This window comes from Hyperolius riggenbachi, chromosome 7, assembly GCF_040937935.1.
Source record: "Hyperolius riggenbachi isolate aHypRig1 chromosome 7, aHypRig1.pri, whole genome shotgun sequence".
Lineage (NCBI taxonomy): Eukaryota > Metazoa > Chordata > Amphibia > Anura > Hyperoliidae > Hyperolius > Hyperolius riggenbachi.
In genome coordinates, this window is record NC_090652.1 from 39,888,044 (window position 1) to 39,906,221 (window position 18,178).

The window sequence follows — 18,178 nt, forward strand, 5'->3', positions numbered from 1 at the left end:
AGGGAGTCTTGCCCAAGGTCTCCTACTGAATAGGGGCTGGCTTACTAAACAGGAGGAGCCGACATTCGAACCATAGGACCCTGTGTTGGAGGCATAGTGTAACCATTACACTATCCAGCCACAGCTTAACTGTCAGATTGGCAGCTGACATCTTGACCAAGACTGGTGACCTAGATCATTAGCCCAACCATAATTTTACAGCACAGTGTCTTGCAGGTAAGCAACTATAGACTCATCCCACCCTTTCAGCTCATACATGCGAAAAGGGCATGGGGAAAACTTGGATATTCTACTGCTGGGCAATAAAAACTTCAATAGTAAAATACCAGTCAATTTTACAGACATTTTATGAATATTAACCACTTGCCGACCGCCCCCAGCCGATGGGCGGCGGCAAAGACTGGGCCCAAACGACCGCAATACGCATATCGGCGGGGGCGGCTGCGGGAGTGGCTATGCGGCGATCGCGTCATTCGGGACTGGCTCCGCCCACCGCTCGTAGTAACCCGCCGGCCGTTCGGAAGCGCCGGCGGGTTACTAGCACCCGGATCGCCGCACTTACATTGTATAATAGGCTTTGTAATGTATACAAAGCCTATTATACTGGCTGCCTCCTGCCCTGGTGGTCCCAGTGTCCGAGGGACCACCAGGGCAGGCTGCAGCCACCCTAGTCTGCACCCAAGCACACTGATTTCCCCCCCCCCGCCCCCTGATCGCCCACAGCACCCCTCAGACCCCCCCCTGCCCACCCCCCAGACCACTCTTTGCACCCAGTCACCCCCCTAATCACCCATCAATCACTCCCTGTCACTATCTGTCAACGCTATTTTTTTTTTATCCCCCCCCCTGCCCACTGCCCCCTCCTGATCACCCCCCACCCCTCAGATTCTCCCCAGACCCCCCCCCCCCCCATGTACTGTATGCATCTATCCCCCCTGATCACCCGTCAATCACCCCCTGTTACTGCTACCCATCAATCAGCCCCTAACCTGCCCCTTGCGGGCAATCTGATCACCCACCCACACCAATAGATCGCCCGCAGATCCGACATCAGATCACCTCCCAAATCCATTGTTTACATCTATTCTCTCCTCTAAACACCCACTAATTACCCATCAATCACCTATCAATCACCCCCTATCACCACCTGTCACTGTTACCCATCAGATTAGACCCTAATCTACCCCTTGCGGGCACCCAATCACCCGCCCACACGCTCAGATTGCCCTCAGACCCCCCTTTATCAATTCGCCAGTGCAATATTTACATCTGTTATTCCCTGTAATAACCCACTGATCACCTGTCAATCACCTATCAATCACCCCCTGTCACTGCCACCCATCAATCACCCCCTGTCACTGCCACCCATCAATCAGCCCCTAACCTGCCCCTTGCGGGCAATCTGATCACCCACCCACACCAATAGATCGCCCGCAGATCCGACATCAGATCACCTCCCAAGTGCAGTGTTAACATCTCTTCTCTCCTCTAAACACCCACTAATTACCCATCAATCACCCCCTATCACCACCTGTCACTGTTACCCATCAGATTAGACCCTAATCTGCCCCTTGCGGGCACCCAATCACCCGCCCACACACTCAGATTGCCCTCAGACCCCCCCTTATCAATTCGCCAGTGCAATATTTACATCTGTTATTCCCTGTAGTAACCCACTAATCACCTGTCAATCACCTATCAATCACCCCCTGTCACTGCCACCCATCAATCACCCCCTGTCACTGCCACCCATCAATCAGCCCCTAACTTGCCCCTTGCGGGCAATCTGATCACCCACCCACACCAATAGATCGCCCGCAGATCCGACATCAGATCACCTCCCAAGTGCAGTGTTTACATCTCTTCTCTCCTCTAAACACCCACTAATTACCCATCAATCACCCCATATCACCACCTGTCACGGTTACCCATCAGATTAGACCCTAATCTGCCTCTTGCAGGCACCAAATCACCCGCCCACACCTCAGAACGTCCTCAGACCCCAGCCCTGATCACCTCGCTAGTGCATTGCTTGCATCTATTTCCCCCCTCTAATCACACCTTGAGACACCCATCAATCACCTCCTGTCACCCCCTAGCACACCTACCCATCAGATCAGGCCCTAATTTGCCCCGTGTGGGCTCCTGATCACTCGGCCAAACCCTCAGGTCCCCCTCAGACCCCCTTCCGATCACCTCCCCAGTGCATTGATTGCATCTATTTTCCCCTCTAACCGCCCCCTGAGACACCCATCAATCACCTCCTGTCACCCCCCTAGCACTCCTATCCATCAGATCAGGCCCAAAACATCCTGTCATCTAAGAGGCCACCCTGCTTATGACCGGTTCCACAAAATTTGCCCCCTCATAGACCACCTGTCATCAAAATGTGCAGATGCTTATACCCCTGATCAGTCATTTTGAGAAATTTGGTTTCCAGACTACTCACAGTTTTGGGCCCGTAAAATGCCAGGGCAGTATAGGAACCCCACAAGTGACCCCATTTTAGAAAGAAGACACCCCAAGGTATTCTGTTAGGTGTATGATGAGTTCATAGAAGATTTTATTTTTTGTCAAAAGTTAGCGGAAATTAGATTTTTATTGTTTTTTTCACAAAGTGTCATTCTTCACTAACTTGTGACAAAAAATAAAATCTTCTATGAACTCACCATACCCCTAACGGAATACCTTGGGGTGTCTTCTTTCTAAAATGGGGTCACTTGTGGGGTTCCTATACTGCCCTGGCATTTTAGGGGCCCTAAACCGTGAGGAGTAGTCTAGAAAACAAATGCCTCAAAATGACCTGTGAATAGAACGTTGGGCCCCTTAGCGCACCTAGGCTGCAAAAAAGTGTCACACATGTGGTATCGCCATACTCAGGAGAAGTAGTATAATGTGTTTTGTGGTGTATTTTTACACATACCCATGCTGGGTGGGAGAAATCTCTCGGTAAATGGACAATTGTGTGTAAAAAAAAATCAAAAATGTGTCATTTACAGAGATATTTCTCCCACTCAGCATGGTTATATGTAAAAATACACCACAAAACACATTATACTACTTCTTCTGAGTACGGCGATACCACATGTGTGACACTTTTTTGCAGCCTAACTGTGCTAAGGGGCCCAAAGTCCAATGAGTACCTTTAGGATTTCACAGGTCATTTTGAGACATTTGGGTTCAAGACTACTCCTCACGGTTTAGGGCCCCTAAAATGCCAGGGCAGTATAGGAACCCCACAAGTGACCCCATTTTAGAAAGAAGACACCCCAAGGTATTCTGTTAGGTGTATGATGAGTTCATAGAAGATTTTATTTTTTGTCACAAGTTAGCGGAAATTGATATGTATTGTTTTTTTTTTTTTCACAAAGTGTCATTTTCCGCTAACTTGTGACAAAAAAAAAAAATCTTCTATGAACTCACCATACTCCTAACAGAATACCTTGGGGTGTTTTCTTTCTAAAATGGGGTCACTTGTGGGGTTCCTATACTGCCCTGGCATTTTAGGGGCCCTAAACCGTGAGCAGTAGTCTAGAATCCAAATGCCTCAAAATGACCTGTGAATAGGACGTTAGGCCCCTTAGCGCACCTAGGTTGCAAAAAAGTGTCACACACGTACTCAGAAGAAGTAGTATATTGTGTTTTGGGGTGTATTTTTACACATACCCATGCTGGGTGGGAGAAATATCTCTGTAAAAGGACAATTGTGTGTAAAAAAAAAATCAAACAATTGTCATTTACAGAGATATTTCTCCCACCCAGCATGGGTATGTGTAAAAATACACCCCAAAACACATTATACTACTTCTCCTGAGTACGGCGATACCACATGTGTGGCACTTTTTTGCACCCTAAGTGCGCTAAGAGGCCCAAAGTCCAATGAGTACCTTTAGGATTTCACAGGTCATTTTGCGACATTTGGTTTCAAGACTACTCCTCACGGTTTAGGGCCCCTAAAATGCCAGGGCAGTATAGGAACCCCACAAATGACCCCATTTTAGAAAGAAGACACCCCAAGGTATTCCGTTAGGAGTATGGTGAGTTCATAGAAGATTTTATTTTTTGTCACAAGTAAGCGGAAAATGACACTTTGTGAAAAAAAACAATTAAAATCAATTTCCGCTAACTTGTGACAAAAAAAAAAAATCTTCTATGAACTCACCATCCTCCTAACTGAATACCTTGGGGTGTCTTCTTTCTAAAATGGGGTAATTTGTGGGGTTCCTATACTGTCCTGGCATTTTAGGGGCCCTAAACCGTGAGGAGTAGTCTTGAAACCAAATGTCGCAAAATGACCTGTGAAATCCTAAAGGTACTCATTGAACTTTGGGCCCCTCAGCGCAGTTAGGGTGCAAAAAAGTGCCACACATGTGGTATCGCCGTACTCAGGAGAAGTAGTATAATGTGTTTTGGGGTGTATTTTTCCACATACCCATGCTAAGTGGGAGAAATATCTCTATAAATAGACAATTGTGTGTAAAAAAAATAAAACAATTGTCATTTACGGAGATATTTCTCCCACCCAGCATGGGTATGTGTAAAAATACACCCCAAAACACATTATACTACTTCTCCTGAGTACGGCAATACCACATGTGTGGCACTTTTTTGCAGCCTAACTGCGCTAAGGGGCCAAAAGTCCAATGAGCATCTTTAGGCTTTACAGGGGTGCTTACAATTAGGCACCCCCCAAAATGCCAGGACAGTGAACACACCCCACAAATGACCCCATTTTGGAAAGTAGACACTTCAAGGTATTCAGAGAGGAGCATAGTGAGTCCGTGGCAGATTTCATTTTTTTTGTCGCAAGTTAGAAGAAATGGAAACTTTTTTTTTTCTTTTTTTTGTCAGAAAGTGTCATTTTCCGCTAACTTGTGACAAAAAATAAAATCTTCTATGAACTCACCATGCCTCTCACTGAATACTTTGGGATGTCTTCTTTCCAAAATGGGGTCATTTGGGGGGTATTTGTACTATCCTGGAATTTTAGCCCCTCATGAAACCTGACAGGTGCGCAGAAAAGTCAGAGATGCTTCAAAATGGGAAAATTCACTTTTGGCACCATAGTTTGTAAACGCTATAACTTTTACCCAATCCAATAAATATACACTGAATGGTTGTTGTTTTTTTTTATCAAAGACATGTAGCAGAATAACTTTCGCGCTCAAATGTATAGGAAATTTTACTTTATTTGAAAAATGTCAGCACAGCAAGTTAAAAAAGTCATTTTTTTTGCCAAAATTCATGTATTTTTTGATGAATATAATAAAAACTAAAACTCGCAGCAGCAATCAAATAGCAGCAAAAGAAAGCTGTATTAGTGACAAGAAAAGGAGTTAAAATTCCTTTAGGTGGTAGGTTGTATGACCGAGCAATAAACCGTGAAAGCTGCAGTGGTCTGAATGGAGAAAAAGACTGTGGTCCTCAAGTGGTTAAACCTGACAATATTCTCCCTCCCTCTACCACTGCCTAACTGTAACCCCCCCCCCCCCCCACTGATGCCTAACCCTAATCGACCCCCACCAAACAATGCCTTACTTTAACTGACCCTGCATGCATGCCTAACTCCAACTGACCGCCACCGATTTCTTAATCTAACCGACCCTCCACCAATTCTTAACCCTAACAGGCCCCCCCATCAATGCCTTACCTTAATTGACCCCCCACCCAAACAATGCCTTACTTTAACTAACCCCGCACGCATGCCTAACCCTAACTGACCCCCCACTCATGACTAACCGCCTCCCCCCACCACAAATCTGCTGATGTCTACACCACCTTCTCTGCCATAAACCTAAAATATTGGGTGCCATGGGCATCACCCTTTCAGCATCTCATCTGCAGGCTTCTTGAATGTCGCAGTCTGGCAGAGGTGTTCTTCATTCTAGGAATTCAGATGGGTTAAATTGTGTAATGATTTCCACTGATCCCAAACTGCAGCAGTCATTTTCTAGCTCTCTTCTTGTCAGCCTGTACCTCATGTGAGCTGTGGTGGGCTGGTTATCTCACAGGTGGAAATGGACTGTGTCATGGGCTGTCTACACTCTGTGACCTGCAAGTTGTGTCCTCCCTGGCTTTCCCGTGAAATGATCAATACTTACCTACCTACTGTAACGATCGGTGAAGCACAGAGAGGATCTGATTACCGGTGATCTGCAGTATCACTGGGAATACAGAAGTATACCAGATTATAAGTGATCTGCAGTATCACTGATAATCCGATATACAAACTAACCTCTGTTCACCTGAGTAGAGTGTAGTGTTTGGTGTAACAGTAATACTTAAAGGGCAAGGCCTCAGTGCAGCGAGGAGGACTGCACAGATTCCTTCCGCAGACCTGAGCTCTCCAAGACGGGAGGAGTCAGACTGACAGTAGGAAGGATTGTCTGAAAGTGACACTCAGGAGGAAGGGTCACTAACAGAGCGAGGAACCGCCTCTAACGGTAAGGTCGGTTCTCGAGGTCGGACAAGCCAGGTAGTACACACACGGACAGATGCAGTACAATATCAGAAAGCAAAGGCGGAGTCTAAGTACAGGCAGGGTTCGGCAACGGGGAATCAGATATAATGAGGTACAGAATCAGGAGGCAGAAGCGGAGTCTAGGTACAAGCCGGGGTTCGGCAACAGAGTATCAGAAGTATCGAGGTACAAGATCAGAGTTCAAGGGGATAGTCAAGGCAGGCAAAGGTCATAACAGGTAATCACAATCAAACTAGTACTTTAGCTATCAACAGAATCTAGCTAAGTGTAGGATTACAGCTCCTGCTGGTCCCGGCACACTTGCGGATCTGACTACGGATCTGGATGCTCCCACATATGTGATCGCAACGCCAGACAAAGAGCAAGTGAACAGCCAGCAGTATATATACTCAAGGACCTTTCCAGGACCTCCCTAATTGCTGGACCAATGAGAGTTGTGGAAAATGTCAGCTGACCAGCCTGGTCAGCTGACTCACTTCTGGCTGTTATTTAAACTCAGCCTCTGTGCGCGCACGCGTGTCACTCTGAATCTTGGTGGACTATCAGTCCCAGCCACACCAGTACTGTCTTGCAATGTATCTTGTGAACTGCTTGCGGGGGCCGCCTCCAATGCGGATTCCGCCGTTCCCAATGCGGATTCCGCCGCTCTGCCTAAGCGGCATGCGGTGGTTTTTCCGCGTTGTGACGCCCTGCTGGACGCGGAAACAGCAGCCTCACTTTGAGAGACGGCGGCTTTTCCGCGTTTCCTCCCACCAGGTTTCTCGGGATGTAAGGCATGAAATTCCCTCCTTAATTCGTCTGCATGCATGCGCGTCCCCGGTACCCATTGCCTCTCCTCAATGCCGTACCCTTTCCAGTGTACCAGATATTGTACCGAGTTTTGTACAGTGCGTGAATCTAGAATCTTTTCCACCTCATATTCGGGTTGAGCATCTACCAACACAGGAGGAGGAGGAGTGGGACCCACCTGGACTGCTGGTTTAAGAAGGGATACGTGGAAGGACCTTACACCCCCCCCCCCCCCATGCTAGTGGGAAGATCGACAGTATAAGTAACATCGTTGATTTTCTTGGTTACCGGGAATGGACCCACAAACCTGGGACCAAGCTTATTAGAAGGTTGTCTTAGGGTCAAGTGACGTGTGGACACCCAAACCAAGTCTCCTGGTCGGAACCTCCACTCCAACGACCGTCTCTTGTCGGCTTGACCCTTCTGACTCAGAAAAGCCTTCTCCAGGTTACTTCTTACTGTCCCCCAAAGGTCCTTAAATGACCTTTGCCAGGCCTCCAGGGCTGGGAACGGAGTGGAGGCTATAGGTAATGGGGAAAATTTGGGTGATCTCCCCGTCACTACCTGAAAAGGGGAAAATCCAGAGGACGAGTTTTTTAAATTATTTTGGGCAACTTCCGCGAAGGGCAGAAATCTGACCCAATCGTCTTGCGCCTCTGCCACATAACACCTTAAAAACTGCTCTAAAGACTGATTTATCCTCTCCGTCTGGCCACTGGTCTGTGGGTGATAGCCAGACGAGAAAGACAGCTTTATGCCCATGAGCTGGCAAAAAACTTTCCAAAATCGTGAGGCAAATTGGACTCCCCTGTCTGAGACTATGTCTTCGGGAATGCCGTGCAATCGGAAGACATGAGTGATGAACAACTCGGCCAGTTCCTGAGCCGAGGGGAGTCCTTTCAAAAGCACAAAATGGGCCATTTTGCTAAAACGGTCGACCACCACCTAAATGACCGCCAGACCCTCAGACCTGGGAAGCTCACCCACAAAATCCATGGACAGGTGGGTCCACGGCTCACTCGGGGTGGGCAAAGGCTGCAAGGTACCGACAGGTGCCAGCCGGGAAGGTTTACTCTTGGCACATATCACACACTCCTTCATGTATTCCTTGCAATCCGCTGCCAAGGAAGGCCACCAGGCGCATCTGGCTACCAAATCCTGTGTTCTAGATGCCCCAGGATGCCCTGCATTCTTATGCGCATGGAACATCTCTAGAACCTGGAGACGAAACGGCAGAGGAACGGGCTTACCTTCCGGGATGTCCTGCTGAAAGGGAATCAACGTCTCCCTCCAATCCTCCCAAGTTCCAGTGGCTGCCAGTATCAACCTCTGGGGAATAATGGTCTCTGGAATGGAGGGCTGTGCTGTCTCTGACTCGATGCATCTGGATAAAGCATCCGCCTTAACATTCTTGCTCCCCGGGGTGTACGTAATAATGAAAGTGAACCTGGAAAAGAATAACGACCATCGAGCCTGACGAGGGCTCAACCTCTTAGCCCCCTCGATGTATTCTAAGTTTTTGTGATCGGTGTAAACCGTGATGGTATGCTCAGCTCCCTCTAACCAATGTCGCCATTCCTCGAAAGCTAATTTAATGGCCAAGAGCTCCCTGTTGCCAATATCGTAATTCCTCTCTGCAGGGGAGAACCTGCGAGAGAAGTAAGCACACGGGTGCATTCTACCCTGCAAGCCTGACTGCTGAGACAACACAGCCCCCACCCCAACCTCCGAGGCATCCACCTCCACAATGAACGGGAAAGACGTATCCACATGTCTGAGGATGGGTGCTGAACAGAATAGGCCTTTCAGGGTGGCAAAAGCATGTAAAGCCTCAGGAGACCAGTGAGTGGTATCTGCCCCTTTTTTAGTGAGACTGGTAAGGGGAGAAATGACCGTGGAGTACCCCTTTATAAACCTTCTATAATAATTGGCAAAGCCAAGAAAGCGCTGAAGGGACTCCAACCCAACCGGCTGCGGCCACTCCAGCACAGCGGAGACCTTGGCAGGATCCATAGACAGGCCAGTGGTGGAAATTATGTACCCCAAGAAAGTGACGGATGTTACTTCAAAGATGCATTTTTCAAGCTTTGCGTATAAAGAGTTCTGCCTTAACTGATTCAAAACAAACCTCACATGGTTTCTATGTTCAGAGAGGTTGTTGGAGAAGATAAGGATATCATCTAGATAGACTAGAACAAATCTCCCCAACACCTCCCTGAATACCTCGTTAATGAGTTCCTGAAAAACGGCCGGAGCATTACATAGCCCGAAGGGCATCACCAGGTACTCATAATGCCCGTCTGGTGTATTAAAGGCCGTCTTCCACTCATCGCCCTTTCTTATGCGTATCAGGTTGTACGCGCCCCGCAAATCTAGCTTAGAAAAGATCTTAGCGTCTGTAATCTGTGTGAACAAATAGTCTATCAGTGGCAGCGGATAGCGATTTTTTATTGTAATTTTGTTAAGGCCGCGATAGTCGATGCAGGGTCGCAGACCTCCGTCTTTCTTTTTAACAAAAAAGAAACCTGCTCCAGCAGGTGACCGGGACGGGCGAATGAAACCCTTGGCCAAATTTTCACGGATGTAATCCTACATGGCTAATTTTTCGGGCCCCGACAGATTGTACAAATGACCGCGGGGAGGTACACAACCTGAACGGAGGTCAATGGGACAATCGAAAGGGCGATGTGGGGGCAACTTGTCTGCTGCCTTGGGACAGAACACGTCGGAATATTCAGAGTACTGGTCGGGTACCCCTCCCACCTGAATTCTGGTTTGCCCCAGGATCAACTTTCCCAAACACCGCTGAAAACAACGAGGTGACCAAGTAGTTAACTGACCCGATGCCCAGTCTATTTGAGGTGAATGGACTTGCAACCACGGCATGCCTAGGATAATAGTGGAGGTTGACATGTGCAATGCAAAAAATGATAATTGTTCCCCATGCAGTACCCCTATGGTGACCTTCACCTCCGGAGTCTGAGACAGAGCACGATTCCGTTGCAGAGGGGAATCGTCTACTGCCGTGGCCTGAATGGGGGGTCTCATAGGAGTGAGGGGAATACTCAACTCCTGAGCAAACTCAAAGTTCATAAAATTGGCCGCTGAGCCAGAATCAATAAACGCCTTAGTGGCCACGGACTTATTCTCCCACGTAATCGTACAGAGGAGCAGTAATCTTTTTTCTTTAAGGGGTGAAAATGGTGTGCCTAGGGTGTCACCCCCCACTACTCCTAGGCAAACTCGTTTCCCGACTTGTTCGGGCAGTTTCGCACCCTATGCCCTGCTTCTGCACAGTATAGGCACAGTTGTTCCGTCATTCTCCGCCTGCGCTCCATCTGGGTCAGTTTTGACCGACCAATCTGCATTGGTTCGGGTGGAGGCAAGGCCGGAGAGGGTGAGACAGACGGAGATGGCGTTACTAGGGGTGCAGCGGAGGAAGCCGCATAAGATGTCACCCTGACACGGTGACTGCCCCGAATCTGCCTCTGATGGCGTAATCGACGGTCGACTCGAATGGCCGATGTGATGGCCTCATCGACTGTCTTGGGCTCGGGTAAGGTTAACATTAGATCAGAGACCTCCTCCGACAACCCAGACAAGAAGTAATCCATCAGGGCAAAATTGTCAAATCTGGCAGTGACTGACCATCTACGAAATTCTGCCGCGTAATCCTCGACTGAGCCTCTGCCTTGTCGCAAAAGTTTGAGCTTCCGCTCAGAGGTTGCCGCAAGGTCAGGGTCGTCGTATATCACTGCCATGGCCTTAAAAAACTCCTCTACCGAGGTCAGAGCTGTATCTGTGGGAGGCAGATTGTATGCCCATGTCTGGGAATTACCAGTTAACAATGTTTTAATAAAAATGACCCGTTGGGTCTCAGTCCCCGAGGATCGGGGTCTCAACTCGAAGTAAGATAACACTCTACTCTTAAAATTCCGGAAGTCAGACTTGTGGCCGGAAAATTTGTCTGGTACGGGCATCCGTATGTCATCACTAGGAGGGGATCACACCGAATCGACTGACGTCTGAAGGGTTTGCACAGAGCCTGTTATGGCATCAATCAAAGCTTTGTGCTGACCCAGTGCTTGATGGATGGTATCCACCGAAGTGGCAAGCACAGTCAGAGGGTCAGCGCGTGCGTCCATCGGTATTTTGGTCTGGCGTTCTGTAACGGTCGGTGAAGCACAGAGAGGATCTGATTACCGGTGATCTGCAGTATCACTGGGAATACAGAAGTATACCAGATTATAAGTGATCTGCAGTATCACTGATAATTCGATATACAAACTAACCTCTGTTCACCTGAGTAGAGTGTAGTGTTTGGTGTAACAGTAATACTTAAAGGGCAAGGCCTCAGTGCAGCGAGGAGGACTGCACAGATTCCTTCCGCAGACCTGAGCTCTCCAAAACGGGAGGAGTCAGACTGACAGTAGGAAGGATTGTCTGAAAGTGACACTCAGGAGGAAGGGTCACTAACAGAGCGAGGAACCGCCTCTAACGGTAAGGTCGGTTCTCGAGGTCGGACAAGCCAGGTAGTACACACACGGACAGATGCAGTACAATATCAGAAAGCAAAGGCGGAGTCTAAGTACAGGCAGTGTTCGGCAACGGGGAATCAGATATAATGAGGTACAGAATCAGGAGGCAGAAGCGGAGTCTAGGTACAAGCCGGGGTTCGGCAACAGAGTATAAGAAGTATCGAGGTACAAGATCAGAGTTCAAGGGGATAGTCAAGGCAGGCAAAGGCCATAACAGATAATCACAATCAAACTAGTACTTTAGCCATCAACAGAATCTAGCTAAGTGTAGGATTACAGCTCCTGCTGGTCCCGGCACACTTGCGGATCTGACTACGGATCTGGGTGCTCCCACATATGTGATCGCAACGCCAGACAAAGAGCAAGTGAACAGCCAGCAGTATATATACTCAAGGACCTTTCCAGGACCTCCCTAATTGCTGGACCAATGAGAGTTGTGGAAAATGTCAGCTGACCAGCCTGGTCAGCTGACTCACTTCTGGCTGTTATTTAAACTCAGCCTCTGTGTGTGCGCGTGCGTCACTCTGAATCTTGGTGGACTATCAGTCCCAGCCACACCAGTACTGTCTTGCAATGTATCTTGTGAACCGCTTGCGGGGGCCTCCTCCAATGCGGATTCCGCCGTTCCCAATGCGGATTCCGCCGTTCCCAATGCGGATTCCGCCGCTCTGCCTAAGCGGCATGAGGCGGTTTTTCCGCGTTGTGACGCCCTGCTGGACGCGGAAACAGCGGCCTCACTTTGAGAGACGGCGGCTTTTCCGTGTTTCCTCACACCTACCTACCCCTTTCCATAACCTCCGTTTGTGTGTCTGTCCATAAATCACTGGAGCAGACGGTTTGGTGCCCAGCGCTTTCTATTCTACTATTGCCCATTGATCTCAATACTTAGTGAGCACCTCCAACAAGCGAGTCTACGGTCGGAGAGAGCGTTATGGGCTAACTTTTAGAATATACTCCAAATGTCACGTGACACCTAGCCAATCTGACAAGGGTCAGCCCTGGGTTCTGTGGTCAGGGGAGTAACTAAAGAGGAGCAGCTGTGGGCCCAGAGCTGTTTTAGGGCCGCAACTACTAACCTTCCCTCTCAGGTAATATACAGGAGCGATACAGGGGACTATACTCCAGATCAGGTGTTTTGTGGCTACACCTGTTATGGGTGTGAAGATCCTGATGGACACACTTGTTTTATGCACCTTGTGAGAGATGGGCCCCAGTGCCATGAAGGGCACCAAGGGAAGGAGTGAACATTAGGGGGCCCCATCAAAGTTTTTTGGGGACCCCATGAATTGTAATTAAGCCATTGTCTGCGGTGATGGATTTTTAACTTGTTTCTTAACATCTTTGAGGTCAAGGTAAACTCCCTAAATCACAATGTGCCCCCACTCCATGCTACTAGCATACTGCATTATTATATATAAAGTAATCCATTTCCTCTACTATAATGTTTGAAAAAGCTTTTATTGCAAAAGGAATGAAACAGCAGCTCTAGAAATTAGATAGATAAACCGGCACTGCTCAGAGAATCAGAAATCCTCTTCAGTAAACTGAGGACTATGTAAGTGAGTGCACAGTGCCATTTCTTGTTTATTCATCAATTGCTTTGTTGTGTTCAGTAGTCACTGAGGCCCGATAACTGAAACAAGGTTTATTTACCAGATTCACCAACTATCTACACAAACAGTGTCTTCTCTTTATGTTACTAGCCTGGGCAGGACAGGAACCAAGAACTCACCACAGTATAGACCAGTGATGGCTAACCTTGGCACTCCAGCTGTGAAGGAACTACAAGTCCCATGAGGCACTGCAATACTCTACTAGCTCTAAGCATAACTTGGGGAGGCAAAGGCATGATGGGATTTTTAGTTTTGTCACAGCTGGAGTGCCAAGGTTAGCCATCACTGGTATAGACAATCTTATGCTGTAAATAACTAGAACAGTGACATCTGCAGGCCAGATGTATGAACACCACATGCTGCCATCAGTTTACTTTATTTGCTTGCATTTTCCAAAACTTGAACCAAAGGAGAAATGTGCTATTCATTTTTTTTTCATTTTGCAAACAGTCATCAGCAACATTACGCCTTATCCCAACCAAAGAATTAGCTACATCAGCACCCTCTCAATGTTCGGGAAAATACCGGATATTCCGGCGCATAAGACGACCTCCCAACTTTTACAGTTAAAATATAGAGTTTGGGATATACTCGCCATATAAGACTACCCCTCTTCCAACGCACACCATATTAAAATAAAAAAAAACTGTATATGAACATATACTGTTGCTGTACTGTATGTGGCACCCAGTATATAGTAAAATGACTGGTTGGACAGGTCAACTCTCCCTCTCCCTAAGTGGATTGTTCAGTTCTCCTTGTCTCCCTGTTTAGCAGAGCAGTATGGAAGAATAGATTGCGCTGTGCCCATACAACACGCCCCTTTCACCTGTCTGGCCCCGCCCTTGTATCCTATTTACCTCCTTCTCTGCCTCTCAGATCTCACACATGTGCGCCTGCGCCGCTTCACTACAGTCCTCAGCAGCAAGATCTGGGAGGCGGTAACAGGATAGGGTGTATCACCCGGCATCAATGACACCCGGCGGATAAGACGACAACTGACTTTTCAGAAGATTTTCAAGTGTTACAAAGTAGTCTTATACGCAGGAATATACAGTAGTTACATTATAGTTTGCTTATTTTTAATAATGTTGATATATATTCTACTGTCCAAAAAACATAATAAACATATACACACTACCCCAAACAAATCCCATTATATGAAACGCATACAAGGCACCCTCCTGCATACCACTATTATTCCCCATCAAGCCTCACATATCCTTGGACTTCTCCTAACCCGCCTTACCACCCCCCATCCCAAAGCACTCTCATGCACACCACACCCCCTACTAATTCCGCAAAATGAAATTATGCACGCTAACTGGAGATATCCTCCCACATCGGTTTCAAAACAAACTACTTTTTAGGGCCACTCATCTTCCTCTCCGCCTCATCTTTCATCTCCTCTACTCTATCATTCAGAAAAGTTGAAATCCCCCATCTCCAATCCACAATTGAACAAGGTTCAGGGTCTTTCCATTTTCAAATAATACATTTTCTAGAAGTGTGCTATTCATACGCCCAGCCTGTAGGGGTCATTTTTACATAATTTATTGACACTGCATTTCAGAGTCTTGTCTAGACTGTACTGACTGACAAGCTATGCATTTATATAGCAATAGCAGCTTCAACCTGTTAACAAACCACGCTGTTCTCTACTCTGTGTCCCTGACATCAATACACAACACTGATAGAAGTGGAATACTAGATCTTTTATTCTCGGTACTTAATGATAAATGTAACAATTTACAAAATACAGTATTCAGTTTGTAACGTACACTGAGTGCAGAGATATGTGATATAACATTGTGCCAGGAGTTCTTTGATGATTAGTTCATTTTGGAGTTTGGCAGAAGGTGTTATTGTCGGGGTCACTCCAATCTTTCACATAACCGCACTGCGTTCTTATTTGCCTCTGGGCTGTTCCCTTAATTTATGCGAGACATTTCATGACAACACAGTGCTCATAATTGACGATGCAATCATTTCTGTCGTTGATCACGCTTTGTCTGTGTGTATCTACAGAGTAAGAGAGAGAGAGAGAGAGAGAGAGAGAGAGAGAGTGAGAGAGTGAGAGAAAATGGTTTTCATAGTATATTCATTAATTAATAATCAGGTCTCACAGCACAAATTTTAATACACTGCATTCCAAATGATTATGCAAATTGTATTTAAGTGTCCTAAAGATTAAATATTTTGTTCTTCAATTAAACTCATGGACGGTACAGTATAATCTCATTATAATAAACTTGGGTATAGTAAATATTTGGGTATAGTATTAGTAAACTACCTCTACAGCTCCTGGCCAATCACCATTATAAGTCTATGGGAGCAACGCCTAGTATAGTAAACCCTGATATAATAAAACATCTGTTGTAGTAAACATGTTTTTGGCCCCTACGTGATGTTGAATAAACAGTGGGAGGTGCATGCATCATATATCAGCGTGCGGTCATAAGCAGGGCTGGGCTGAGGCAAAGGCGAGAGAGGCTCCAGCCTCAGGGCGCAGTGTAGGAGGGGGCGCAGGGCGGGCAGAGGCGAGAGAGGCTCCAGCCTCAGGGCGCAGTGTAGGAGGGGGCGTAGGGCGGGCAGAGGCGAGAGAGGCTCCAGCCTCAGGGTGCAGTGTAGGAGGAGGCGTACAACTCACTCAGCTATTCTCCTATTGGGTTTGAAGCAGAGAGAAAAAAAAAAAGGGGGATACATGGCAGTAACTGAAAGCCAGATAACTAGAAATTAAGGGGTGGGGGGCCTCTTAGTCTAATAACAATCAGTGTGTGACAGCTGGGTGGGAGGGATGGAGGGGCACACTTTGGTGTCTCAGCCTTGGGAGCTGGAGGACCTTGTCCCGGCTCTGGTCATAGGTCAGTGGGTAGTGCATGCGGTCATATGTCATTTTGAAACCCATGTTCGGCTGTTCTCTTCAGGCTGGTTGCAAGTGAGTTGATGCTTGATAACATTTGTAAGGCAAGAAAATAGCACCAGCACTGGATATACACAACTGTACAATAAAGCAGCCTGGGGAAAATGAGGAATAATGTGAACGTAAACAAAAGAGGATGCAGCATTACCACTTCCACTTTGCAATCACTGATAAAAGTGTTGTCACAGTCCTCCCACGGGATTGTATGCACTCCCGAGTATCTCTTCCCTTGTTAGTGATGATGTTCCTGGTAGCGTGTGGAGCACAAGGCTACTTTAACTAGTAGTTCAGATCAGAGCCTACTTTCTGCAAAACTAAGGAGAGTGGAGAGGAGAGTGCTAAGTCCCACCCACAGAGTAATCAACAGAGCCACTTGCATGATTGGCTGCATTTTAAAGAGAGACTTTATGATTGGCTCAAGTGTGAGCAGAAAATTTGGCAGGACGTGCTACAAGTCTCACCCACCAAGGTATCAAAGCCACTCACTGGAAACGAGTGGCCAGCTCTATTCAGTGACGGCTGGAATTTTTAAGGAGCCCTGGATACTGCACCAGAAATTTGTCCAGCCTGGCTATGCAGCCCTAAGATATACTTAACCTTGTAGTTCACCAAATGTGCAAGTGCTTGTACTGTACCTCCAATGGGAGGACAGAATTGGTCCTTTGCAGAAGAGAATGTACCAGGGCATGCTGGGCCATTTCTAGGACAATTTCTGATAAAGTAAACTACTTTTCTCCACTTCCAACTCTAGAAACACACAGGGCACAGGCAGGACTGACCAGGGGAGAATCACCACTCTCCCTTGGCTGGTGAACTTCTTTTGAAGATTTGTGTAGTGTTCTCACCAGGCTCTTTTAGCCGGGTGCCCCATCTGGCTAGTTTTGGTGAGCACCCGGCTGTCATCGGCTCACCTGCTCCTATGCTGTAAGCAGAGAAACACCAGGCCTGCATTCTCTCATATTGCCCCACCTGGCTACTTTTTCACGCCACCCAGCGATTTTTTGGATTAAAAATTCAAACTCCTCTTTATGAAAAACGTTTTGGTCTCTTTGGGTGATTTATTATGTATTTATCCTTGTATGTATACTGGTGAACAATTGGTGTAGTGGCTGTGACGTACGGATTCACCAGTGGAATGCGCCTTCCGCGCAATCATGCACACAAAATATGATCTGGAGTACCCCTTTAATCCATTAGCCTGTTTTGAGAAAACCGTGTTCCTTTCAAAACCAGACCTCTGCTACAGAGGGAAGAGTTATATATCTATCCCTGGTAAAAGGGCCATAAAGCAACAAGATTCACTTTACTGTTATTGTTCCCTAGAGGGAGCCCCAATCAACCCTAAAGCAGAGCCATTCACATAGCTCAAGATTTACTACAAAGGTTTTGATAAGAAGGTACATGGACAAGTGACAAGTGAGCAGAAGACCCTTGAGGATGAAAGCCACTTCCTGCTGCACTGCCCCAAATATACTGCAACCAGGGACACTTACTTTAAGAAATTGTTGGAACTATGCCCAGACTTTCTCACACTAGAAGATGAGAGAAAAACCTATATCCTACTGGGAGAAGAGGAATCCACAGTGACAAAACGCTGCACACTATGGCCTCGATTCATAAAAGTGCTGTCGGTAAAGTCGAGCGGGGAAACACCGCTGTCGGTATTTCCGCCTTCAGGGTGGTAATTCATAAAAATGTTGCTAGTTGTGACAGGCGTGCGGAGATACTCCGCTGTAGGCAGGCGTTAGGCTGTCGGGAGACATGCGGAAACAGGAGAAGCAGGCGGAATCCCTCCGTGCGGTGTTCTCTCTGCAGCTGCTTGGGAGGTCTGTCC

The 18,178-nt window shown here is 47.2% G+C and overlaps 1 protein-coding gene across 5 annotated transcripts in view; it reads right to left on the minus strand.

The window, feature by feature from the left end:
* Positions 1 to 18,178, minus strand: part of LOC137524266 (uncharacterized) — a 168,802-nt gene that overhangs the window by 83,591 nt on the left and 67,033 nt on the right. For 3 of the 5 annotated variants that reach the window (XR_011022647.1, XR_011022648.1, XR_011022649.1), the window contains exon 4: positions 15,118 to 15,443. The exons of the other annotated variants lie outside the window; for them this stretch is intronic. The gene's annotated coding sequence lies outside the window, so the exon portion shown is untranslated. Of the gene's footprint in view, positions 1 to 15,117; positions 15,444 to 18,178 lie in introns of those variants that run through there. 5 annotated transcript variants of the gene reach the window in all.